At 43.3% G+C, this 26,997-nt stretch overlaps 1 protein-coding gene and 1 long non-coding RNA gene across 13 annotated transcripts in view; one reads left to right on the top strand and one right to left on the bottom strand.

The window, feature by feature from the left end:
• Positions 1–26,997, bottom strand: part of LOC140909398 (uncharacterized) — an 86,275-nt gene that overhangs the window by 25,367 nt on the left and 33,911 nt on the right. The window contains exon 3 of one of the 2 annotated variants that reach the window (XR_012158200.1): positions 16,341–17,210. The exons of the other annotated variant lie outside the window; for it this stretch is intronic. This is a non-coding gene — a long non-coding RNA (uncharacterized LOC140909398). Of the gene's footprint in view, positions 1–16,340; positions 17,211–26,997 lie in introns of those variants that run through there. 2 annotated transcript variants of the gene reach the window in all.
• LRFN2 (leucine rich repeat and fibronectin type III domain containing 2) overlaps positions 6,031–26,997 on the top strand; it is a 285,606-nt gene continuing 264,639 nt past the window's right edge. For 10 of the 11 annotated variants that reach the window (XR_012158198.2, XM_073338583.2, XM_073338576.2 and 7 more), the window contains exon 1: positions 6,229–6,765. The gene's annotated coding sequence lies outside the window, so the exon portion shown is untranslated. Of the gene's footprint in view, positions 6,119–6,228; positions 6,766–26,997 lie in introns of those variants that run through there. The other variant, XM_078852250.1, reaches the window with a different exon arrangement.

Raw genomic sequence — 26,997 nt, 5'->3', positions numbered from 1 at the left:
GAGAATACCTTGAGGATAAAAGCAAGACTCTCTGTTTCTTGCAGAGCATCTGAGAACATTTTTGGAGCCTTCAAATTTGATCATAATCATCTTAAGTCATTTGAAATTAAATGAACTCTCAGGCTGTTAATGTTCAGTTGATTTCAAAATGATTGTTTGGATCTACAAACTGTACTTGAAAACTTTTTAGTATTCAACTTCACAATGTTCTTTCTTCTGCACCATCCTGCATTTAAAGTACTTAAACCAATAGAATAAGTCCACCATCATATTTAGCATGTCAAACTGTCTATACTTCTAAATAGTGATGTGGCCTTTCCTAATTTTGTGAACCATGTGTCTGTCAGAGGCAACCAGCAATATGTTTCTTTTTAGTAACAAATCATGGCAATAACATACCAGGGTCATAACTGGAGACTGAACATGGAACCATTAGGCACAAACTCCTACCAACTGAGTTAAAGGAGAACTCTGATAGGTGTGAGTCTTTATTACAATAGACCAGGGTACAGGTTGACACACAGATACTATGTCAATATATGTTGTTTGGGGCAGGGACAGTCTCTTTTTGTTCCATGTTTGTACCGTCCCTACAGGGGTGAAAGTAAGTTAGAGGACTTACCGGTACGCCGGAGTCCTGAGCAGGGGGCATGGCCTCAACTGGAAGAGGCGTGGCCTTAACCAGAAGAGGCAGGGCCTTAAATCCCCAGGCCCTTTAAATCTTGATTTTAAAGGGCCAGGGCTCCAGCTGCGGTAGTGGTGGCTGGGAGCCCAGGGCCCTTTAAATCACCGAGGAGCCCTGGGGGCTCCCAGCTACCACCGATACCCCGAGGCTTTGGGCTCTGGCAGAGCTTTAAAGGGCCTGGGGCTCTGTTGTGGTAGCGGCTGCTGGAGCCCCAAGCCCTTTTAAATCCCCGCCTGAGCCCTGCTGCCTGAGTTCTGGGATAGCAGTGGCTGGGCTCCGTCGAGGATTTAAAGGGCCGGGGCAGTAGTGGCGGCTGGAACTCTGGGGTCCTTTAAATCACCACCTGAGCCCTGCTACTCGAGCCCTGGGGTAGCAGCAGCGGGGATTTAAAGGGCCCCGGGGCGGTAGCAGGGGCTGGAGCTCCGGGGCCCTTTAAATCTCCACCGCAGCCCCGCTGCCGCTACCCCAGGGCTTTAAATTGTCATCTGGGAAAGCCGATCCCGGTACGGCGCACCAGCTCTTACCGGTACACCGTACTGGGGCGTACCAGCTTTCACCTCTGCGTCCCTAGCACAATTGCGTCCTGATTTATGACCTAGATATCTAGGTGCTAGGATGATAAAAACATGGAAAAGCAGAGCCCCATTTTAGGACATCATTTATAATGGGGAAATATTCCTCCAGAAGAACATGACTCCTTGTAGCATGAGTCTGTGTCGATGATATTGGCTGTGAATGTGTGTACATCTTTAAATATACCATGGCTGATCCTAGGCAAGAGGAAGAAGGGAAGAGTGATGGGTGAATTTCTGCAAAGGTTTAAAATTTGGGATCCATCCATCTAAGCAACCAAACGATCTGGGGCCAGATTCTCAACTTGTTTTCATCATCGCAACTCAGCTGAATTCAATGGAGCTAGAGCAATCTATGTCAACTGATCATCTGTCCCTGATGTTTAGCAGAATGCCTTGGTTCTGTAGGGTTGGGCTGGAAATCATGCAAGAAATCTTCTTGTAAAACTTTGGACACGTCTACTTCAGTCCTGGTAGGAACCCAAATAATCTTGCCCAATAGAGCAAAAATGGGATCTGATCCTGGTCCCATTGTATGGAGGTGTGTGTGTGTACTGGAAGATGCATACAACACTGGTTCTTCTGTCTCTGGCCCTGCACTGCCTGTGCCTCTCCACCACTTTCCTTGTGGAGCTGAGCTCTGTGCACCCTCTGCCCAGTTCCCTGGAATCCAGTCCTTTCTATTGCATGGTGGAACCATACTTGTTCTGCATTGAACCAGTGTGGCTGCAGACTTGAGAACTGGATTTTCTTCTTAGTGAATTGAAGGGAAAAGAGGTGTGGATGGATGCCATCCTAAAGCACCCCCTTCTGGCCTGCAGTAGTGCTGTAGGCACCCTATCCTTAGTTCCTTGCAATGACTTACTCTCAGGCTGTAACACTTAAACAAGATTCCCCCATTGTGGGGCCTTATTTTATTTAGTCTCTTCTAAATCACTCTTTCAGCCCTCACTCGTCTTTATTCAGGAGTCCCACAGCCCTCCTCCTTGTGGTCTGTGATTTGGGTTCACTGCAGCCTTAAACTGGCTTCTCCCCAGCTAGTGCCTTGTGTAGCTCAGTCCCCTTTTCTCTCTGAGCGAGGCTGGTGCACACACTCTCCCTGTTAGGAGGGAGAAGGTAGCATATCTCCTGCCCTCCTTCCTTGGGCTCATCCTAGTTGGCTGGGAGGGAGAGCCTTAGCCCCTCAAGCTGCACTGCAAGGATCCTTATTCTGGGCCCTTACAGGAATGATAGAGAGGTTCTCTTCTCCCACCCCCAGAAGCACTAACTGTTCCCCCCAGGACCATCTTTCTTTCTCCCACCACCTACCTCTGCCCATCCCTTGGCCTTCATCTGCTCCAACAGTCTCAGGCACTTTGAAGGGGACAGTCACCCTGTTACAGAATAGCATGGTCAGTTTTGTGCCCTGGCTAGAGCTGCTGCTTAAAACCATAGGGGGAATTGTTATACTAGTGTGTTCATGTGTGCACAACTCTCAATGACTCATAAATTACTCAGCTGCATGATGTCCAAGATATTTGTAATACATACTGCCATTTCTAGTGTTCTGACAGTAGATGGGTCTACTTTGTACCAGCCATGTAGCTATTTCTATCAAGACAGCCGGTGATGAGCTTTTTTTGGACCCATCCTCCAATAAATGAAGTTGTTTGGCAGCCATTGATCAAACATCCACTTCACGTCCATGCACACCAATTCTATGGTGGTGTTTTTTTTTTTCCAGTGTAGGGGGAAGTGGAACCACGGTCTCCAGATGCCCATGACAAATTGCACTGTCAATCACAGTGGCAGAGACTTCAGCACATGTTAGCTGCATGTTCATGAAGATGAGTGATGCTTGCAGCAGGTGGAATCACTTTTGCAGCCACCGAGATATCTGTTTCTTTTGCCCTCATGTAATCTCATTTAAACCTTCATTGGGTGTCAACACAATCTGGCATTGCATGTTGAACAAAAAAAACCTCTTTATCAAAGTTCAGTGTCCAACTAAATTCCTTTAGGTCAGCACTGCTGTATAAATCAACTTGTATGAATCCTATTAGGGATTAGCCTTGCCACAGTTGGTAGCTGGTGAGAGATTTTTATGGACTTCATTGATTTCTGTCATTGCAGTGACACTTTGTGGTTAGTGTTTTGGTGTCTGATTTGAAATCATGGTCCTATTATTAGTCCCTGATATCATCAAGAGACCTGTTTTCTGTCTGTGCTGCCCTGCTACATCTTTTGTAAGAACCATATGTGATTAGGGCTTTGGTTTAACTTTTTCCATTTGAAACACATGAACCGAGATTTTCAGAAGTTGGTGTGTCTCAGGCTCCTAAATCCATGTTATAGGGATCTAAATAAGTGACCTGACTAAGAACTGAACTTGACTTCAGTCAGCTTCTCAGCACCCTTAAAACATCAGGTCACTTACTTGGATGCTTCTAGGTATGGTACCTATTATTGAAAATCTCGGTGCTGGTTCCCTGCAGGGCCTCTCAGTGTTGCTCTTAGAAGTGTGTGTTTGTGGGCAGGGGGAACGGGTATAGACATACAACAGATAGATAGAAGATGGTTCTGCCCATGGTCTCAGCATGCTGCCACTTTGCTGCTGCTATCTAGATGAGGTCAAAATTTTCTGACAGAACAATTGTCCATCAGAAATGCTAATTAGATTAAATCCAAATGTTTTTCAGGGTCATATTAAATTTGTCTATTTTTTGATGACAAACTAACAAAGCGTTTTGTTTTGATATGCCCGATTTATCATTTTGACTTTAATATTATATTAATAGTAAATATATTTTCTTATACTGAGAACATCAAAGTCAAAACAACGAAGCTAAAATGAAGTGATCTGAAGCACTTTGATAAGGTTGTACTGATACTTCTTCTGAAATAGTCGGAATTTTCATTTTTGCAGGAAACTGACTCTTCATTCTGATTTGGGACTAAAGAAAATTTCAAAATGTCGGCATTTCCTAGCAAATGAAAACTGAGTTTCAACCATCGTTTAGATTTGAAGCCAAAGGCATGGGGGAGGGAAACAGTTCTTTGCAGATACTTACTTAAGATACCCATCTTTATAAAATACTTTGAGGTCTATACATGAAAAAACCTGGCCAAATCCTAAAGCCTTCCCTACTCTCTCACAACTTCCATTGACTTCAATGGGAGTTTTGCCTGAGTGAAGATAGATTAAGGAACTTCAGGACTGGCCTCCCTTTTGTTTATACCATGTGTAGCATGGGCTCACAAGTGAAATGCATCTCATATACAGCCCTTTTCTCCTGTATTCACTGTAAGTACCTACACTGATCCCACAGCATCTTCTGCAGGGAACGTCTGTGTGTGGAAATTCTGCCTGGTGTCTGCTATGATCATCTCTCTGTATTGAGGGCACACTAGGGAGTCAGGAGAAAAGGCTATTTGAGGGAGTCCAAAGCTGTCCACAGTGAAACCTCACTATAAGCATCTCAGATGCGTAGCCTCAACTTTTGCGATCACTTTAGAAGGTGAATGAACAAGACTGTACTGGAAACCTTGGGGACATGTTTTAAAGACCCATTTCTAGTATGCAACTGGTTCTGCTGGTCCCATTGCATGGGCTTGTTAGGTTGCCCTCTGTTTGCATATGAGACGCAATGGATAAACTGGCCACTACCATGGCTGGGTGTGGAAAACACCTTTCATGACTCGGACCAAAACACTGGGACAGTTTCTGATCTCATACCAGTTTTGCACTGGTGAATCTCCATGGTGTTCAGTGAAGTTACACCAGTGTGAGAGCAGATTCAGATCTTGTGTGTCATCGGAATGGGGGAAGGTGGTCATTCTCTAGGGCATAAGCCGCCTTCTTCTTAGTGGAAGTTAAGGTGAAGCTTTTTGCACTTCCTGTGAAGCATGTGGTGCTGGCCACTGTTGGAGACAGACTAGTGGGCTAGGCGGACCCTGGATCTGATCTGGCACAGTGATTCTTATTTAAGAAGCCACTGAAAAGCTGTATTTCTATTTCTTTCCTGCAAGTACATTATACACCAACCCTCTTCTCCCCAAGCCAAAGCATTCTGCTTTTCCCCAGATCCATACAAGAGACTTCACCAAGTGGTGGAAGCAGAAGAAAGATCATACATGGTTGAGGTTTGGGGGGGAGGGGGGGGGACCAGTCAGTTAGCTGAAAGGGCTATCAAGCCCCTGGCTCATGATGATGATTAAACATTCCTATGCCATTCAGTACAAAGGAAGTTCTACTTGCAGCCAGCAGCATGCAAAATAAAATAAAATAAAATAATCCCTTTGCACTCTCCTTTTGTTGGCACCGAAGCTACTCAAATATATCAAGGAAAGATTCTTCCTCTAGTATTAAACAATATGAATGGAACTGACAGTGCTATTAGATTGTTTTATAACTACCTCGGTAGTAACATTTTTGGCACAGTTGCCATTCAACAGCCCTTTGCAGCCTGGGTGTTTCCCTCTAAAATTTCACCTCTTTCCCCAACTGCCCCCCACCAGAGAACTGACATGCTTTCTGCCAACAAATGTTGAATGTTGCTTCTGAGGATTTAGCATGTCAGGCGGTGTCTACCCAGCTTAGGATTCTATTATTATGCAATGGCTTAGGAAGGCAGTGCTTTGCCACATAATTACAGAGCCAATCTGTATTAGGAGCAGGGGTTTGCAGCGCTCCTTTGGCACCAAGTATTCAACCCCCCTCCCCCATCCAAGACACTTTTATTTTTGAGTAGCTTATTTTTAGCATCTATTTTTCCCTTTGGACGTTTTGTTATTTCAGAAGTAGTGAGAGCATATTGACTTGTGTCTGCCAGGGTTCCTATGCAGCATAAAGCACTTGCTGTATGTTACATCTGCAGAAGAGGTAAGAAGAATTCCTGAAGCTGCTTGCTAGGGGGGTGGTGTGTGTGGATTTTTTTTTTTTTCCCCACTGCTTGTTTTACAAGCTTTGCAGGCTCTGCCATCTAGAGCACTTTGTGAGATCACTCCAGTTTGCTGTTTTTCCTTTTTCCAGCTCTGCGTGTGTGTGTGTATCCCTCTCGCTCACTCCGTCCGTGCCTAACCCCCCCCCCCCCCCAACACACACACACACACAAGATGAGCTTGCTAATATGAACGTGAAGACTTGCAATACCAAAATGCATGTGGTTCTTCTGGATGCACTGGGATCAAAATCCTTGAAAAGCCTGCAGGCTGCTTAGCCGTCCAAGACTGGGGTTTTTAAATCAAGCAAGAAAAAGAACAAGTTATTCACTTGTGTGTGTGTGTGTGTGTGTGTGTGTGTGTGCGCGCTTTGGATTTTACTGAATAGGAGTCTCAGGGATTCACTCACTTGGACTTCACTGAATCAGGTTCCATCTGCCAGCAATGCTGGTTAGTCTGCGATTTGGGAAGCTGGAGATCAACCTAGGATTTTGTCTGATATTATCTCCTTTTGAAAAAGGATGCGTGGCATAGAAAGCCTGTCTGAAATTATTGTACCGAACCAGGGATAAATGTTACTTCTCAAAGGTAAGTGCTAGGTTGTTTATACAGCTATATAGATACACATTCATATCTCTTTGATGTTAGGGAACCCTTCTGTGATGGATTTTTAAAGGCATTAGATAAATATATAACTTTATTATTAGTGTAGATAACATTTCTGTAGCAAAATGAACCTTAGTTTGGTTTCTGCTTCCCTCTTGGTATGAAAAGAGTTCAAAGGAATTTTTTTTAGTGTTGTTGGTATTTTTTTAAAAAAATCTCTGATGTGATCAGATTGAAAGAGGTTTGGAGGGAAGAAGAATAATTTGGTTTGGATTAGAGGCAAAACCGAAAAATAGAGTAAGATGTGACTCACTTACACTTCCCGGAGGAATAATAATATCCTGTAAGGCTAAGGAAGAACTTTGCTGGACAGATAAACTCTGTGTATAAAAACCTAGAGTACAAGAACAGGGACCTTGGCAGATGTTGTAGGAAGAAATGGAAGGTAAAGGAACAGATGGGGGAGAAGAGGAGGGGTGGAGGCGGGAAGCTGGAACTAGGTTCAGTGTCTTGTCTCACAAAGGTTGGTGGTAAGGGTGAGGCTGTTGTTGCAGGGCATCCAAGACTGGCAAGGTGGACAGGTGGGGGATGGGTACTTTGGCAGGTATATGCCTTGTCATGTCAGTCTGATGTTGCCAGTTCTTGCAGGAAGTCAAATATCTGACAAGCTGGGCATTTGGGGGGGCATGTAAGTGATACGGTGGAGTAATATCAAACACACACATACGTAATGCAACTAATTGTCATGCTAGAATTTAAAAACAAAAAGTGGAGATCAGCCATGTAGCCATCAAGTTCAAACAGAAAGACTGGACACACTGAAAGACATAGTTTTTTTTTAAATGAGAACTGGAAAGCTAGTGTACTGTAGAATTCTGGAACTCTGTGACAATCCCAACTACTCCACACCCAAAACAAACAAAGAACATTGGTTCTGCAGTAAGAATCACTTTGGGCAGGGACTCATCTCCCCTCTTTTCCAGGGAGGTGCCAAGGAGGCACCAGGACTGGTGGGTTATTTTCCATACTTTATTGTGGATATTAATAGAGAAGGTAACTTTGCACTATTCTCAAAGAGGAGACAAGCTCTGGAAGACATAATATTAGTAGCTTAAGATTTGGTGCAGTTCCAAACAAATGCATTGATTACTGTATTATAAAGTTAATTCTTTGTAGACTAGTCACCACTGCAAAGTCAACACTTGCCAGCAGGTACCACACAATTACCACAGTTATTTCCTATCCCTAGGGGGAAACCATGCCATCTCAAATACCTCTGTGCAGTAGGTGTTGACTTTCCAGTGGAGACCCTTATATGCAGAGAACACTATAATGAAGACTTGAGGGGACGGAGAAGGAGGGAGAGGCTGGTAATTACTCTTACTCTCATTGTGTCTTGGGCTTGTTACAGTTTCACTGTTCTCACTGTTTGGATGATTAGTTTGCAGTGTTTACAAATTGCAACGTAGGTGGTCTGTGCAATTTGCACACTCTCTGTTTTTAGCCAGCTTCATCACAATTGTGTAAAGCAAAGGAGGCTCCAAACCTCATCCAAATTAGCCAGCAGTTTTTGGGAAGAGAAGTATTGCAATGGGGATGGAGCTTGGGGGGGGAGGTGGAGGAGACTCTCTGTAAACTGGATTAACATAGAAAGCTTCAGATGAGCAAGAATCTGCATCGTCTGTATTAAATATAATTCATGTACCCTATGTTATTCTCTCCTCTGTAGTACAACTATTTTCTGTTGCATCTTAATACTGTACAGTCTAGCTAGGTGCTGCTTAATATGCCAGTGTATCCAGTGCAGAGAGCAACAGAGTCAACCCTCCAAGCCTCTATTTGTTGCTTTTGCCCTCACCCTCTCCCACTGTTCAGAGCATTTGTGATTCTTGTCCAAATTCAAATATGGAGTCTAATCATTTAGTTTCCCCCGTATGGGAAATATAAACAGCGCATTTAGCATTGCTGCAGCAGCATCCGTTTTCCCTGCTCTTCGGAGATGGGATCAGAGCTGACAGCTCTTTGACAATACCTTACAAGTCATGTCACTCTGTCCTTTTGCAAAGCGCTGTCTGTTTGTTGACTGAAGTTTGAAATGCTGCAGGGGGAGGTTCCTTTTGGGGAGCGTGCCAAAAAGAAAGGTGTGCTTCACAATGAATTTTGTATTTATTCAAAGACCATATGCCTCCATGTGTGGAGAAGCTGCCCTGAGAAGCTGACTCAAATAATCAAGTTTTAGGAGGCATAGGTGGGGATTTTTTTTTAATATATCTTTAAAGTGAATTAATGTTGAGAAAAGTACCAGATCGACAGCCCTGGAGACTAAATTCTGCCATTTATCCACCCAAAAGGTACAATGTGGCAGTGCAATCTCCTCCCTTACTGGGTCAGACCTGACCTACAAAGATCACATATAGGGTTAGAAAGATGATTCATTCCTTATTCAGTCCACATTTTGGGATCTCTGCTGAGATCCAAGGATGTCACTCACTTACATTTGTTTCAGTAGGGTGGTTGGATGTCACTCACTTACATTTGTTTCAGTAGGGTGGTTGTTGTTTTTTTTTTTTTTGTGTGTGTGTGTGTTGTGGACACCTGTTCACTAGGAGCTAAACTGAGAAGCAGCAACACATCTCACAAAGGCTACCAAGAAACCCTCAGACAGTAGCAGCTTCTAACCGTGCCTATCAGCTTGAACCAGTGACCTAAAACCAACAGGCCAATTACTGTATCTCATTACCTCTTCCCTGAGCCCTCTGAGGTTTGATTTATCTTTTAAACTCAACTGGAGTATTGTGTTCAGTTCTGGGCACCACCTTTCAGGAAAGATGTGGGCAAATTGGAAAAAGTCCAGAGAAGAGCAACAAAAATGATTAAAGGTCTAGAAAATGTGACCTATGAGGGAAGATTTAGTCTGGAGAAGAGAAGACTGAGAGGGGACATAACAGTTTTCAAGTACATAAAAGTTTGTTAGAAGGAGGGAGAAAATTGTTCTCCTTAATCTTGGCGGATAGGACAAGAAGTAATGGGCTTAAATTGTGTCAAGGGCGGTTTAGGTTGGACATTAGGAAAAAATTCCTAATTGTCAGGGTGGTTAAGCACTAGAATAAATTGCCTGGGGAGCTTGTGGAATCTCCATCATTGGAGGTTTTCAAGAGCAGGTTAGACAAACACCTGTCAGGGATGGTCTAGATAATACTTAGTCCTGCCTTGAGTGCAGGGGACTGGACTAGATAACCTCTTGAGGTCCTTTCCAGTCCTATGATTCTGTGATTATCATGACCAAGGTTCCCACTAAATTGTCTGAATTTATATCTGCATGGCCCAGATATATCAATAATGGCAAGGTGCAGGTCCGTACAATGCTAGCTTTCTCGGAAACAGGGTGGGCTAGCAGCACAAGGCCCTGTAATAATAATAAATAAAAAAATCAAGTCAACCTCAGTGTGACAAAATACTTATTCTTGCACCAGCTGTCACTTTCCCATATACTCCGCCTCCACATTGCGTGGAGGGGGATTGTAGTAGGTTCTTCTGATTCTAATAACCCAAATTACCTTCTGTCTGGAAGGTTGCCAGAGCCCTGTGTGAAACTAGCAGATGTAAACATGTCATTAAAAGGCCCACAATGAGGCTGCACAGAAAACTGAAAAATATGTCGTTTAGAGACATCTTTATTTCTTCAGGAGCATCTTTCCCTCCCCCGTCTGCATGGAAATGGGATTTTAAAAACACTACTTCAGAATCCAATCTCTTCCTGCTACCTTATTTCCCACCTGAATGTTTATGACAACACCCTCATCTCCACTGCAACAAACTGTCAGAAACAGAGGGTTTTGTCTTCAGGTCGGGAAGTGAGTAGTAGACGCAACAAATGAACCTGTGCCAAGCAAACAGCATCTCCCCATACAAAATATCTGTTAAAAACAGAAGAGAAGAGACATACAGAAAAGTCCGATACAATGCTCAGTCTGCTGCCATTGACTTTAGAAAGTGAGTGAGGATGCTTGGCACTTCACAGGATCAGGCATTTAAAGCAGAATTGTCTTGTCAAAGTTTTCTGTGAGGTGTCAGTGGCTCTGGAAGTCTTCCTTCAGAATTCTTGCTTCAGCTCACAAAAGCTAATGCCATAATTGGATGTGCCTGCTAAGTGCCAATAGGCCTGCTAAAGGGACGGCTGGTATGGATGCTGGGATTCTGGATGTGGTAACTATGGGTACAATAAGGTCTATAATATGGTGTTTAAAAGGCCTCTGGTCATGACTCCTCTGAGCAGGCCTCTAATCCTACCAGCATTTCTAAAAGCAGCAATAAGATCACACACCATGTGGATTGGTGTGAGAGGTATTGAAGAAGTGGCCATCTGAGAAATGGCCGAACTATACGAAGTAGGTGAGAGAGTGATCTGATCTTTCACTCCTTCTATCATAACTTGTATTCATCTCCTCTGATAGGAGAGAGTCCAGAATGGCATCAGATATGTAGATTCCTTAGCTGTTCTCTAGCCATGCTTGTCAGATGAGGTTAAGTAAACAACATACCAAGCAGAAATAACAATCCTCCTTTTGTGGCTGCCTGATGATGGGAATGAGGAAAGGGAAATAGGGTGATAACTTCAAACATAGCCATCTGTGGCCAAGGAAGAGGTGGGCTCTGGTATTAGTGGGTGGATGGCATCTGTGTGTGTTGGGGAGGAGATACTCTTTGCACCGTAAGTGATTTTAGCTGTCAACATGTAGATTTAATAAGGGTTCCAGTAAAAGTCCTTCTGGTGCTGAATGAAAACAAGGAGCAATTAAGTGGCAAAGGGAGAAACTGAGAAATCCTGTGTCATGGTTCTTTCAGTGTGCTCTATCTGGTTTGAAAACAACCCATAACAAACATCTGCCTCCTCAGAGATAAAAACAAAATCTTCCCAGTCATTTTAATAAACATTTGATCCCATTCCCTCCATGCATATTACTGGGAGTAGGTTTCTATGCCTGATGATTGGACAGTTCTGCACATTCTATACATTAAACACATGTATCAAAAAGACACACAGAAAAAAACCATATTGACAGAGCATAAGTTACTTGGGTGGAGATGATTTGATAGATCTCCTAAACTGACTGTTGGCTGGCATTTTGTGAGAGTTATCTCAGATATAAGTGAACATTGCTGCTGCCTGATATTTACTGTATATTGGTTTTTAAATTACAGTACAACACTGATTCCTTGCTCTGAAAGTTTGGCCTGCACTTTCTCCCACCAGTCAGGTCAGGTGATTTATCTGTGCTAGAAGTGTTCAGTTTAAAAAAAGAAAAGGAAAAAAAAAAGGGGTCCAGCGTTTCTTGAGGAAGTGAAATCCTCCTTAGGATAGTTGGGTTTTGCAGGCTCCCTCTGACCCAAATATCCTGCACTTATTGCTCCAAAAATCTCAGTGCTCGAGGAAAAACCACTGTGGTGTACGTAGGTATTTTATAATCTCACGTGCCCAAGTAGCAGCAGGAACCATGAGCACTTGTGTTCAGCTACACTTGTCAGGCACAAGGCAACCTTTCCTTTTGGATGTGAGGGGCCTGGCCACAGCAGACAGATCTTTTGTGCCTTGTCTGTAGGTTAGATTACTCCAGTGTAGCCATCTTCAGGATGAGCCTGATGACCACTCGGAAGCTTCAGCTGCTGCAGAACATGGCCACGGCTCTCTCCGAGAGGTGATTTTCCCCCCTCCCCACCACCACCAAGACAAGTGTAATCTGGTGCTCTGTAGTCTCTCTTGGATCCCATCCTACAAGGTGCTGGTTGCCTTCAAGTCAGTGGGAGTTGAAGGTGCTGCTAGGATGTCTCAGGAGATATATGGCTCCTTGCAGGGCCAGGGCCTTTGTAATGAGCCAGGCATGTGTCAGTAGTCACAGTGGAGCTGTGGTGACATGAATGCTCTGGCGAAGAGAAGGCCAGACTGGTAGCTGGTCAGAAAAGCAGGAGGATCAAGCACAGGTTAGAGATGTGGCCGGGATTGGGGGAGGGACCAAGAAGGAAATTTGATAGGATGGGGGAAGAAAGTTAGTTATATGGCCCTTATCGCCATAGTCTGAGCACCTGGCTAAAATAAAGAAGGGCCTAGGACCTCACTTTTTCTTTTCTTTTTTTTTTTTTCAATTGTACTCTTGTGTGTGTAGCTCATCCCCACCTGAGCCGTTGTGGGTTGTTTTATTTATCGCTTCTGTTTAAGTTTGTATACGAATATGACAAATATATTCAAGCCCTTTGTGTGTTCCCCTTTATTTCCAGCCTTTCCATCTTTCCTTCACCTTTCTGAATCAGTAAATAAATAAACAAGCTCATTCATTTCATTTCCCTTCTCCGAATATAAAGGGTTTTTTTATCATCAGGACTCAGATGAGTCACCAGTTAATAACAATAACAATAATAATAATAATAATAAAAAGAGACTTCAATCCCTGTAAAACCTGGAACCCTGTTGCCAGGTTAACATGAGACAGGTCCTTTAAAACATGACAGGCCCATCTATATGCAGTATCTTGTGTCTATACTTTTCCTACAGAGTGGCGTTGATAGGCTTATAAGTGCTAGCAATCAAATTCCTTGAATATGTGCACGCTGCACTTTTAAAAATATATACAGATAATCCTTCTCTTGCCTAATTCTGCAAATGGCATAACAAGGTCCCAGGAGTCTGACCGTGGAAACTGCCAGAGGATGCCCTTCCGCTAATACCACAGGATCTCGAAAAATGAAATTCACAACAATGCAGAGGGCCAGCATGAGTTCTACCTGTCCTGTGCCCTCAAAACAGAGCTAAAGTGGTGCATGAGGCCTTATGGTGGCTTTCCACACAATGGTCAATTTCACCCTCCCTCAGTTCCCTACTGCAAAATGAAACTGCTAAGGTAACAATTACTAGCTCAATTCGAAGACTTAAATAAATAAACCCCAAACCATTATCACTCCAGTCAAAATGGCTGCTGCATTCATCCCAATGGTGCTCACTGGTCAGATCCTATCCCATGACACATTCTGGTAGTGTAATATGATTTTTTGTATTGCAGTTTGCAGCTTAGTGATCTACCTGATACTGGGGAGGAGGGGGTAGCAATTGTGCTCGGCACTGTACAAACACAATTAGAGATTGGGCCTTAGCTTGGTGGCAGAGCTGAGAACAGAATTCACTCAGATCTCCTGAGTTCCAGTCCACTAGTCTCTAGACCCCACTGTTTCTCTTGTCCTTATGGACTGAGAGATTAAAAGCATCAATTAAAATAACTTTGTTTGGGGAAAATATTTTTCACTGCTTTCTTAATACCACACGCTGCATTAGCATAGGACTGCAATGGGCTTGTTGCTGGTCTAAAATTGAAATTATTTCATAAAAGTCCTTGTTATATAAATAATGAGGCTGTTTTAAAAAATCAACTTTAGTATGTGTAGAAGGTCTGTCTGTCTGCGTTTATTGACCTGTAATATTAAAAACCAGTGAACTCTTCTGCTAAGCTGTTCTTCCCAAACATGACTTGCATTGCCTGCTTAGGGAACAGTCAACTTAAAAAGCTATTTGATTGCCATGTTTCTGCAGCAAAATTAGAGTCCTGGAAACTTAGATTCATCTCCAGAAGTCTCTTTCCTGAGTTACATTGTTTCCAGAAGGGAATCCGCAGTGTGGAAGTCCAAAGTTGCACTGTTTTGTTTGCAGAATCTTGATTACAGGTTGTGGTGATAGAGAAGAAGAGAATAGTATGATGGGTTTTTTCTTCTAGATTCTGAGTTTGCAGAGCTGGCAGTTTGGAAAATTAGCTTTTGACTCTTAAATTGAGTGTTGCTATTATTTGGTGTATGCAATCTGGTCAAGCCAAGAAAAAAAAATGTTGCTCTGGAAAAGCATTGCACAACGTCCTCTTCAGAATCACTCCTCCGACTGTAATCACGCACTTTCATTTTTTAAATGAAATACGTTTAACATTCCTTAACTACATTCTAATAATATATCAATATGTAGGGGGTGATGGAACAATTTTTATAGTAGGGGTACTGAGAGCCCGTAAACCAAACTGTAAATTCTGTATATAATGGAAACCACTTCAAACCAGGGGGTGCGGCAGTTCCAGCACCTATGTCAATATTCTAGGGGTATACCTCTGGTGTCTGAGTGTTGCTATATTCTCAGTTGGAGCGAGAGAGAATTATTCACCTTTTCTTCGCAGGGTACCTTTGTATTTTGTCAAATGTGCAGTGTAAAAGTAAAGGAGTACTTGTGGCACCTTAGAGACTAACCAATTTATTAGAGCATAAGCTTTCGTGAGCTACAGCTCACTTCCTCAGATGCATATCGTGGAAACTGCAGCAGGCTTTATATATACACAGAGAATATGAAACAATACCTCCTCCCACCCCACTGTCCTGCTGGTAATAGCTTATCTAAAGTGATCATCAGGTGGGCCATTTCCAGCACAAATCCAGGTTTTCTCACCCTCCACCCCCCCACACAAATTCACTCTATAGCAGGAGAGTGAATTTGTGTGGGGGGGTGGAGGGTGAGAAAACCTGGATTTGTGCTGGAAATGGCCCACCTGATGATCACTTTAGATAAGCTATTACCAGCAGGACAGTGGGGTGGGAGGAGGTATTGTTTCATATTCTCTGTGTATATATAAAGCCTGCTGCAGTTTCCACGATATGCATCTGAGGAAGTGAGCTGTAGCTCACGAAAGCTTATGCTCTAATAAATTGGTTAGTCTCTAAGGTGCCACAAGTACTCCTTTTCTTTTTGCGAATACAGACTAACACGGCTGTTACTCTGAAACCAGTGTAAAAGTGTTCTTAAAATGAACAACATATGCTGGGTCATTATCCAAGACTGCTATAACATGAAATACATGGCAAAATGCTGGTAAAACGGAGGAGAAGACATAAAATTCTCCCCCAAGGAGTTCAGTCACAAGTTTGTTTAATGCATTTTTTTTTAACGAGTGTCATCAGCATGGAAGCATGTCCTCTGGAATGGTGGCCAAAGCACCAAGGGGCATACGAATGTTTAGCATATCTGGCACGTAAATACCTTGCTTTTAGGTGACATTGTAAATAAGAAGTGGGCAGCATTGTTTACATTTACATGAGATAAACTTGTTTATCTTAGCAATTGGCTGAACAAGAAGTAGGACTGAGTGGACTTGTAGGCGCTAAAGAGTTGCACTGTTTTGTTTTTGAGTGCAGTTATGTAACACACACAAAAAAATCAACATTTGAAAATTGCACTTTCACAGTAGAGATTGCACTACAGTATTGGTGTGAGGTGAATTGAAAACTATTTTTATCATTTTACAGTGCAAATATTTGTAATAAAAATAATACGAATTGTACAGTGCTCACTTTATATTCTGTGTTGTAATTGAAATAATTATATTTGAAAATGTAGAAAAATATCCCAAAATATTTAATAAATTTCAGTTGGTATTGTTTAACAGTACGACTAAAACTGCGATTAATCGTGATTCATTTTTTAATCATGATGAATTTTGTAAAGTTAATTGCATGAGTTAACTGCGATTAATCAACAGCTCTACAAATAAACAAAAACGACAAAAAACTGATGAGTAATTTTGTGAATAAAAGCAGCATGTTTGGTTCCCTGTGATTCATAGCCTTATCTTATTTTTTCATCCAGATGACTGAACTCCATTTGCAAAAATATTTGTGCAACTTAAAAGCTTCAAGAACTCTCTTGCCCAGTAATTATTGGCCTGAAAATTTGTTCCAGAACCAATCACTTCCTTATTTTGTAGTTTATTTTCCTCTCTTCAGAGGCATTAGCCATCCAGTCAGGAAGCAGAAACAATATACCTTGTGATTTAGTTGACCAACCACTCCATACAATGAAAAGCAAATCATGACTAGTAATATTAATACCCAGCTCTTGTATAACACTTTTCCTTAGTAGCTCTCAAAGCACTTGACAAAGGTTGTCTATACCATTACCCCCACGTTTGAACCATGCTGAAAATTCTCTCTAACTTCTATTTGACAAATAATTATGACCAGTTGATATGTATGACTGAATCAGAATAGAATCACAAATCATTTGCTATACAGATACAGTAAAGGCTAAATTAATAATGAATATTGATTGAAATCAATGACTTTGACTAGTATTAAACATAAAGTAAAAGGTTATACATCAGGCAACGTATCTTAACAGTGAGATCTGTTAGACTGTGGAATATCTCTGAAGGGAAGAGCTGGCAATGATATCTTGTGGGATATTTTCAGGTGGACAAAACGAGAGAGAGAGAAGGATGGCTTTGTGGATAAGGCATTTGTCTGGGACTCCTGAAACACCACACCTGGGTTCATGTTCTGGTGTTGCAAAATGCTTCCTGTGTAGCTTTGGGCAAGTTGTTTAATTGCTGTGTGTCCAGGTTTCCCATCTGTAACTGGGGATAATATTTCCAGTGAGGTAAAGAATTAATACATCAATGTCTGCAAGGTGCTTGGATATTAATGAAGAGGTGTATAGAAATAAATAGAATGTACTATAAGGAACTATTGTGTGCTGGCAGTAGGATGCACATAACTACCTAATAAATAGAGCTGGTAAAACATTCTTTTCAACCAAATAATTTTCCTGATGCAGTAGGGTGGCTGTGTGTTTCTTTAAAAATAAATAAATAAATAAAAATTGACAGTAATTGGAGACTGTCAATTTCACCTAACCTTTTTTTTTAGTGGAAAAGTTTGAAAAAATGTTTTTGTTTTGACTGAAAAATGTTTCCAAATTTAAATGTTTTTGAACTTGTGTTCTGTGATGATTTTCACTATTTCAATGGTCCTGTTTTGGAACAAATGTTGAAATACTGGAATATCCCACAGGATAGAAATTCTGTTTTGGACCAGCTCTGTTAATAATTGAACATAGCCAAAACTCTTCCCTGAACTCCTGGTGAAATTCAACCCTGATCTGAACAGTCTCCATGCTGGTTTGGGGTGTATCATAGTCATACAAAGAGATTCCTCTTTCTTTGTTGAATTTGTGTTTTATTCTCTCTGTTGTTCATCTTGCCCTAGTGAATCTGTTCCCTGTGGGTGGTTATGCACAGAGGGGATATGAAGTTTAACCAGTTCTCAGAGTTGTAAAAATATTGTTGAGGTTGCTTTACGGCTGACAGGGCTGCTTGTATGAGGAGAAACGGTAATGAATGCTTTATACCCTAGCTGTGAGTTTGGGTCCCATCTGTCAAAGTAAGTGAGGCTGGTGATGGTCATTCCTAACCCCTGTAGAGTGCTGCCTTTTGAAATCTAGTAGTACTGAGGTGGAGGGAATGATCAACAAGGAACTTCAAAGAGCAGACTCGAGGCTTAACAGTTGGTGCCGCTGTGTGAGTGGATACATACAGAAAGCAAACACAAGGGATGACAGCTGGAGAAAATTCTTGAGGTGCAGGAAGAACTGCATATGGCTGTTCAGCAGCCTCTATTATTAAAAAGGTTGCCTGGCGCATGGTGTGCATTATCGTGCACTTGAAAAAGGAATATAAATCCCAAAGCTATCCCATTTTAAATGTGCTAGCAACCATTTTTATCATCCAAAACAGGTGATTTCACTCCTCTCAGCCAAGGAAAAGGGGAACAGTGGCTTCTCCAGCTGCTGTAAACTATACTGCCCAAGCCAAAATCGTCATAGCATGCAGGGCTTTTCTGGACTAGTGTTGCGACATGACACCAGTACCACATTGTAGTAAAAACGCTTCACACTCCTATTCAAGGCTATTCATCTGCTATTCAAGGCTCTCAAAGTGCTTAGCAAATATTAGTGAATTAATCCTCACTAAATCCCTTTTTTTGGGGGGAAGGGTGGATCAGTATCACTATTTCCATTTTAGGGGGTAGGGAAATGGAGGCCCAGAAGTTTAAGTAACTTCCCAAGGTCACATACCACATGTATGGTGGAGCTGGTAATCAGGTTACCTGACAGAATTTTGTGTTCAGTCATGCTTCCTTCACACTGCTGAACCTTAACATGCTGTGCTTTGGTTTCAGCCTGGCAAACCTCGGGCTTGTTTGTGTAAGCAGAGTCAGGATGAGCTCCATCCTGACATCTGGTGGTGAGGTGTGGCAAGTTGTGGAAAAGAACTTCAGGGGCTGATCTCATTTGCATAGGCACACCCACCCCGCCTAAAATGAGGCCATAACTGCCCAAATGGTCACTTTGGCTGTTGTGGGATCCCCAGTGTCTCTGTTATTGGGGCAGAAAGAATAAATTGTTATTACCCTGATTATGGGAAGTGTGCTTGGAACTAGCCTTCGCCTTTTGTTATGATGGAGGGACTCACCATCAACTAAGTAGCACTCTCTAGGCAAGGGACATGGGTTCCAAAACTCTGTGAAGGGAGAGAGACTTGAGACAGGTATTAGTACCTGATGGTGTGGGCCCCTTTGTGAGGGCCTGAAACACCAATTGCACCTCTGTCTCTCTCCACTGTGGAATGTCAGAGCTAATTTTGGATCTATTAAGAGTCTTGCTACAGGTACTGTGCTGAATTCACTTTGGCCTTATGGTGCACCAGCACTACTATGAGCTGAAATCACTGAGAGCTAGAATCACCGAGCACTGTGTCAAGTAGTGGGGAGCCGGAAGATCTAGTGTGCAGTGGTGCTGTTCATGGATAGACTGGCAGAGTGTTCGTGAGACAGTGAGGCGAGCTGTGCAGAGTGGAGCCATGCGGAGCAAAGCCCTGTGGAGCAGTCAGCTTCAGGTCACGTAAGGTGCCCCTTACTTCTTTCCCCCACACACAGGCACATTTTTAGCCAGACTGGGGAGTAACACTCTGCAAATGAACTTTTGAACTCTGGGGCTGGACTTTTTAGACTGCTGGTGATTTGTGGATTGCTGGACTTGAGACATTTGGGTTCTGGGACTCAAGAACCCTAGGGAAAGGATGTTGCCCAATTTGCTGGGGTGGGTCTTTGCTCATGGTTTGGTTAATGAACACTAGTTGTGGTGTTTCCCCAATATAATGCTGATGTCATTTACCTCATGTTATTAAAGATTCTCTGCTACACCGAGACTCTGTGCTTGCGAGAGGGGAAGTATTGCCTCTTTGAGGTGCCCAGGGGGTGTGTAAGATTTTCCCAGGTCACTGGGTGGGGGCTCGAGCCAGTTTTGCATTTGCTTTGATGAGAGGGAACCCCTGTGTACTGAACCCGGCCCTTGCTGCTATCAGCTTAGCCTGGCAGAAGGATTACATTTGGATGATCAGGACACACTTTTCCAAACTGGGTAATTAGAAATGACCCCCAGTGTCTGCCATTTTTAACCCCCAAGAGCTGTATTTCAGTCACATTGGGCCTGACACTCTAAGCACTCTGCACAGTCATGGAGTTTTACAGCCAGAAGGGACCACCAGATCATCTAGGAAGCTACACTCAAGTCAGCTGGAACTCCACTCGTGAAGCACTTACAGAGTTTGGCTCTTTGCTAGCACCACAATACTATGCTCTAGAGCAAATGTCTGAGATTTACCACAGCAAAGTCGTGAGTTACAGCCCACAAATATGATTGCTATATAAATTGCACACATTTGTGGGGAACCACAGCTAAAACTCTTGTCCCTCAACTCCCAGGACACAGGATTCCATCAGTAGCGACAGTATCCTTTCTTTGTTTCTCTGAGCCAGTCACTGGGGGGCAATGTCATTCACTGCTGAGGCAAACAAAGCCAGTATATTAGTATTTCATGAGGTGATGCAGCAGAATGGGGGTGAAATAGCTTTATTTAGTCTGATCTTCTCAGTGCAGTCAGATTTTTAAAATATTACACATGGTGATGAGCAAGCTGTTTTAGATAAAATAAGACCCATTAAACCACGTTGTGTGTTTGTTAATATTTAGGGGGTTTTTTTAATCAATTTTTTTTTTTGTGGCTGTCTGTGGGATCCAGCCAAGATTAGAGCTGGAAATGCTCAAACGGTACACTAATGGCTACTCCCAGGCTGTTTTTCTAACTAGTGGTACCAGAAATCTTGTAAAAGAGATTCCAACCCAGTTTTTTCAAGACCCTCTCTAGCCTGCATTGCAGACAAAAAAAAAAAAAAAACAAACGGGGTCAAATTCATTTCTGGTGCAGTGCCATTGACATCAGTGGGTTACACCAGGAATGGATTTGGCTAAAGAGATGCTTAGCGTTCAGATAAGCATTGATTATGCATCTAGACTTTTGGGTGCATCTCTGACCCAAAGATCCAGAGTGTGAGATGTGCTTTGGCTTGTGATTGCAGATTCCCTTCAGCGTTTGGATGAAAATCAAATTGTTTGCGGTGAGCAAGGAGTTACAGCACATGCATGAACCCCGGGCGGGGAAGTGGAGAGATCATTCGGTGCAGCTTGCCAAGGGGGTGCTAAGGTGATGAGCATGGTAAAAAAGCACAGCGAGAGAGAGGTAGAATATGGTGGTTCGGGTATCATTTTCCCTAAATTAATTTTGCCACAGCTGTTTAACTTCACTCTAAAGACAGCAAGTGGGCTCACTGTAGACGAGGGGAGTGAAGGATGAAAAAAGCATAAAGTGGAGAGAGACAGAGTGTTGAGGCGCCAAAGAAAGTTAAGTGACTATAGCGCTAATGATCTTGTTCAGGTCTATGAGCAGCTGTTGCTTTTTAGCTATTCTCTTTCTCTTCCCTACCCCCCCCCCTGCCCTTTCTTCTTCAGTATGGAATGATATTTGTTTGTCTGACATCCAAGGGCAGGCAATTCCCTACTCTTCTTGTCCCCTCCCTTGTGCCTTTTGAAGTACATCTCTGACTATGCCAATACTTTGCTTTTGGAATATTGTGGTTAGTATTGGTCAGACATTTTATGTCTCAGTACACAGAGTGTCACACTAGGAATGTCATGTGGGGGAAAGCATCAGTTTTCAAAGACTACCTGTGTGAAGTAATCTTTTGAAACAAGCTGTGAACAAAGCAAGCTGGACAGGAAGGACACTAGTATGTTAAAACAATAACCCACACTGTTCCAAAACCTGAATGTCAGAGTTTTGGGCTGCTATTTTATTCTTTCCAGCCCAACCTTATACCTCTGTCTGGCCATCCAGTAGTCCCTCTAACTTCCCTTGTCTCTAAGGAGGGAGGGGAGTTGGTGAAAATCAGCAAAATAAATTTTAAGTTGAAAATCAGAAGAAAACCCTTCCCAAATCGAAGTCTATTCGGCTGTGGAACAGCCTAAAGGAAAGCGGTGGGAGCCCCATCTTCTGAGTCATTTTAAACCATTATAGGATATTGTACTTGACAACATACAGTAGGATGCCCTCTTGCACTGGCAGAGAGGTGATATATGTCGGTCTGAAGCCATAGTTTGGTTAGATTGTTACCTAGATCCTCTTGCTTAAGAGACTGCTACAGTTGCTGCATTCAGTCTTTGCAGGTTGTCTGTGCATTGCTTGTAAGATGCTGGGAATTCAGCGCAGATAGAGGGACCAGAATATTTGAGTAGATCTCTTCCCATATTGACTCATCCGTAGAGCTGAGTCAATAACTAACTGATTTTTCAGTTTGGTGGCCAAATGGAAATCTGGGGTGTGGGAAGTTTCGTTTTTAAAAAGTGTCAGTTTGGGTTTTTGCCAAAATGGGGGGAGCGAAAAAAACCCACTCCTAAAAAGGAATTTGAAATTATAGTAAATGTTTCATCTAACCCAAAAGGGGGTGGGGGGTGTGGGTGTGTGTGGGTGTGTGTTTTGGTTTTCATAGAATCATAGAATCATAGAATATCAGGGTTGGAAGGGACCCATGAAGGTCATCTAGTCCAACCCCCTGCTCGAAGCAGGACCAATTCCCAGTTAAATCATTCCAGCCAGGGCTTTGTCAAGCCTGACCTTAAAAACCTCTAAGGAAGGAGATTCTACCACCTCCCTAGGTAACGCATTCCAGTGTTTCACCACCCTCTTAGTGAAAAAGTTTTTCCTAATATCCAATCTAAACCTCCTCCACTGCAACTTGAGACCATTACTCCTCGTTCTGTCATCTGCTACCATTGAGAACAGTCTAGAGCCATCCTCTTTGGAACCCCCTTTCAGGTAGTTGAAAGCAGCTATCAAATCCCCCCTCATTCTTCTCTTCTGCAGGCTAAACAATCCCAGCTCCCTCAGCCTCTCCTCATAAGTCATGTGTTCCAGTCCCCTAATCATTTTCGTTGCCCTTCGCTGGACTCTCTCCAATTTATCCACATCCTTCTTGTAGTGTGGGGCCCAAAACTGGACACAGTACTCCAGATGAGGCCTCACCAATGTCGAATAGAGGGGAACGATCACGTCCCTCGATCTGCTCACTATGCCCCTACTTATACATCCCAAAATGCCATTGGCCTTCTTGGCAACAAGGGCACACTGCTGACTCATATCCAGCTTCTCGCCCACTGTCACCCCTAGGTCCTTTTCCGCAGAACTGCTGCCTAGCCATTCGGTCCCTAGTCTGTAGCTGTGCATTGGATTCTTCCATCCTAAGTGCAGGACCCTGCACTTATCCTTATTGAACCTCATCAGATTTCTTTTGGCCCAATCCTCCAATTTGTCTAGGTCCTTCTGTATTCTATCCCTCCCCTCCAGCGTATCTACCACTCCTCCCAGTTTAGTATCATCCGCAAATTTGCTGAGAGTGCAATCCACACCATCCTCCAGATCATTTATGAAGATATTGAACAAAACCGGCCCCAGGACCGACCCCTGGGGCACTCCACTTGATACCGGCTGCCAACTAGACATGGAGCCGTTGATCACTACCCGTTGAGCCCGACAATCTAGCCAGCTTTCTACCCACCTTATAGTGCATTCATCCAGCCCATACTTCCTTAACTTGCTGACAAGAATACTGTGGGAGACCGTGTCAAAAGCTTTGCTAAAGTCAAGAAATAATACATCCACTGCTTTCCCTTCATCCACAGAACCAGTAATCTCATCGTAGAAGGCAATTAGATTAGTCAGGCATGACCTTCCCTTGGTGAATCCATGCTGGCTGTTCCTGATCACTTTCCTCTCATGCAAGTGCTTCAGGATTGATTCTTTGAGGACCTGCTCCATGATTTTTCCAGGGACTGAGGTGAGGCTGACTGGCCTGTAGTTCCCTGGATCCTCCTTCTTCCCTTTTTTAAAGATTGGCACTACATTAGCCTTTTTCCAGTCATCCGGGACTTCCCCCGTTCGCCACGAGTTTTCAAAGATAATGGCCAATGGCTCTGCAATCACAGCCGCCAATTCCTTCAGCACTCTCGGATGCAACTCGTCCGGCCCCATGGACTTGTGCACGTCCAGCTTTTCTAAATAGTCCCTAACCACCTCTATCTCCACAGAGGGCTGGCCATCTCTTCCCCATTTTGTGATGCCCAGCGCAGCAGTCTGGGAGCTGACCTTGTTAGTGAAAACAGAGGCAAAAAAAGCATTGAGTACATTAGCTTTTTCCACATCCTCTGTCACTAGGTTGCCTCCCTCATTCAGTAAGGGGCCCACACTTTCCTTGTCTTTCTTCTTGTTGCCAACATACCTGAAGAAACCCTTCTTGTTACTCTTGACATCTCTTGCTAGCTGCAGCTCCAGGTGCGATTTGGCCCTCCTGATATCATTCCTACATGCCCGAGCAATATTTTTATACTCTTCCCTGGTCATATGTCCAACCTTCCACTTCTTGTAAGCTTCTTTTTTATGTTTAAGATCCGCTAGGATTTCACCATTAAGCCAAGCTGGTCGCCTGCCATATTTACTATTCTTTCGACTCATCGGGATGGTTTGTCCCTGTAACCTCAACAGGGATTCCTTGAAATACAGCCAGCTCTCCTGGACTCCTTTCCCCTTCAAGTTAGTCCCCCAGGGGATCCTGGCCATCCGTTCCCTGAGGGAGTCGAAGTCTGCTTTCCTGAAGTCCAGGGTCCGTATCCTGCTGCTTACCTTTCTTCCCTGCGTCAGGATCCTGAACTCAACCAACTCATGGTCACTGCCTCTCAGATTCCCATCCACTTTTGCTTCCCCCACTAATTCTACCCGGTTTGTGAGCAGCAGGTTAAGAAAAGTGCCCCCCCCTCCAGTTGGCTCCTCTCACACTTGCGCCAGGAAATTGTCCCCTACGCTTTCCAAAAACTTCCTGGATTGTCTATGCACCACTGTATTGCTCTCCCAGCAGATATCAGGAAAATTAAAGTCACCCATGAGAATCAGGGCATGCGATCTAGTAGCTTCCGTGAGCTGCCGGAAGAAAGCCTCATCTACCTCATCCCCCTGGTCTGGTGGTCTATAGCAGACTCCCACCACTACATCACTCTTGTTGCACACACTTCTAAACTTAATCCAGAGACACTCAGGTTTTTCTACAGTTTCGTACCGGAGCTCTGAGCAGTCATACTGCTCCCTTACATACAGTGCTACTCCCCCACCTTTTCTGCCCTGCCTGTCCTTTCTGAACAGTTTATAACCATCCATGACAGTACTCCAGTCATGTGAGTTATCCCACCAAGTCTCTGTTATTCCAATCACGTCATAGTTCTTTGACATCACCAGGACCTCCAGTTTTCCCTGCTTGTTTCCAAGGCTCTGAGCATTCGTATATAAGCACTTGAGATAACCTGCTGATCGCCCCTCATTCCCAGTATGAGGCAGGAGCCCTCCCCTCACAGACATTCCTGCCTGTGCTTCCTTCCGGTATCCCACTTTCCCACTTACCTCAGGGCTTTGGTCTCCTTCCCCCGGTGAACCTAGTTTAAAGCCCTCCTCACTAGGTTAGCCAGCCTGCTCGCAAAGATGCTCTTCCCTCTCTTCGTAAGGTGGAGCCCGTCTCTGCCCAGCACTCCTCCTTCATGGAACACCATCCCATGGTCAAAGAATCTAAAGCCTTCTCTCCGACACCACCTGCGTAGCCATTCGTTGACTTCCACTATTCAACGGTCCCTACCCAGGCCTTTTCCTTCCACGGGGAGGATGGACGAGAACACCACCTGCGCCTCAAACTCCTTTATCCTTCTTCCCAGAGCCACGTAGTCCGCAGTGATCCACTCAAGGTCATTCTTGGCAGTATCATTGGTGCCCACGTGGAGAAGCAGGAAGGGGTAGCGATCCGAGGGCTTGATGAGTCTCGGCAGTCTCTCCGTCACATCGCGAATCTTAGCCCCTGGCAAGCAGCAGACTTCTCCGTTTTCCCGGTCAGGGCGGCAGATAGATGACATTTCATTTCATTAGGGCTGAGTGTTTGGTTTTTTTTAACTTTTAGAAATTTAGCTATATTTATTTAATTTTTTAAACAAAAAAATAATCTCAATGATGAAACAAATCCATTTGGATTTTCCATTTATTTATTTATTTTTTAAATTCAGACGACAAATTGAACCCAAATTCACAAACAGCTTCAGTCTGAAATTGCATTTTATGGTGAATTTATTATTTGACCAAACATTTCACCCAGTTTTGCTGAAGAGTAAAAATTTTACTGGCAGTAAGGAGGAAAATTTGCACTTTAAACCTTTCCTCAAATGGGAAAAGGTGGCCAGCGCTACGATTAACTGATCAATTTGAAAAAGAAGCTATGCTGTTAAACAGGTACTTTAGAATTGAAACCAGCTTCTGTGATAGGAAGTAAAACACTTGCTCTGAAGATCTTGAAAAGATGAGGAAGATGTGCTATAAATTTCAATAGAACTAGTGTGTGTGTGTGTGTGTGTGTGTGTGTGTAAAACAGAGTTTTTCCACTGGGTGGAAAAACACTTTATCCTTTAACCACAGCCTCCATTGAGAGGAATGCATACTCCCAGAATTCCCCAGGCATGCAGGTGAGAATGTTCAGTGTTACACTCCTCTATCAGGGGGATAACATACATTCTCCTGTTTGGCTGACCAGCTCAATGGCAAATTTGGAAAGTCGAAGGAGACACAATTCTGGGGGCAGCCAGGCCAAAAAATTATTTGTCAAAATTGTTCATTAAATTGTTTTGAGGAAAAGCAGGAAATTTTTATGGACAACTTGCAATCAGGAAAACAGGTGAAATTCATCTAATTACATGCTACAGTTTAGTTGCTTATCTCTTTCCCACATACATGCTCTCACGTACACTTTCTATACAAAGGAAAAAAGTTTAAGTCTCTGAGCTAAATTCCACCATCTGATACAAGTGCACAACTTCCCTCAACTGCAGCAGCAAGACAATCAAATTTCCGCATCAGAGGCCAGTTCAGATTTGCGGGCACTCCTCTGAAT

Source organism: Lepidochelys kempii, chromosome 3, assembly GCF_965140285.1.
Source record: "Lepidochelys kempii isolate rLepKem1 chromosome 3, rLepKem1.hap1, whole genome shotgun sequence".
NCBI lineage: Eukaryota > Metazoa > Chordata > Testudines > Cheloniidae > Lepidochelys > Lepidochelys kempii.
Note: the sequence above shows the minus strand (reverse complement) of the source record. Positions and strands in the feature narration are given on the sequence as shown.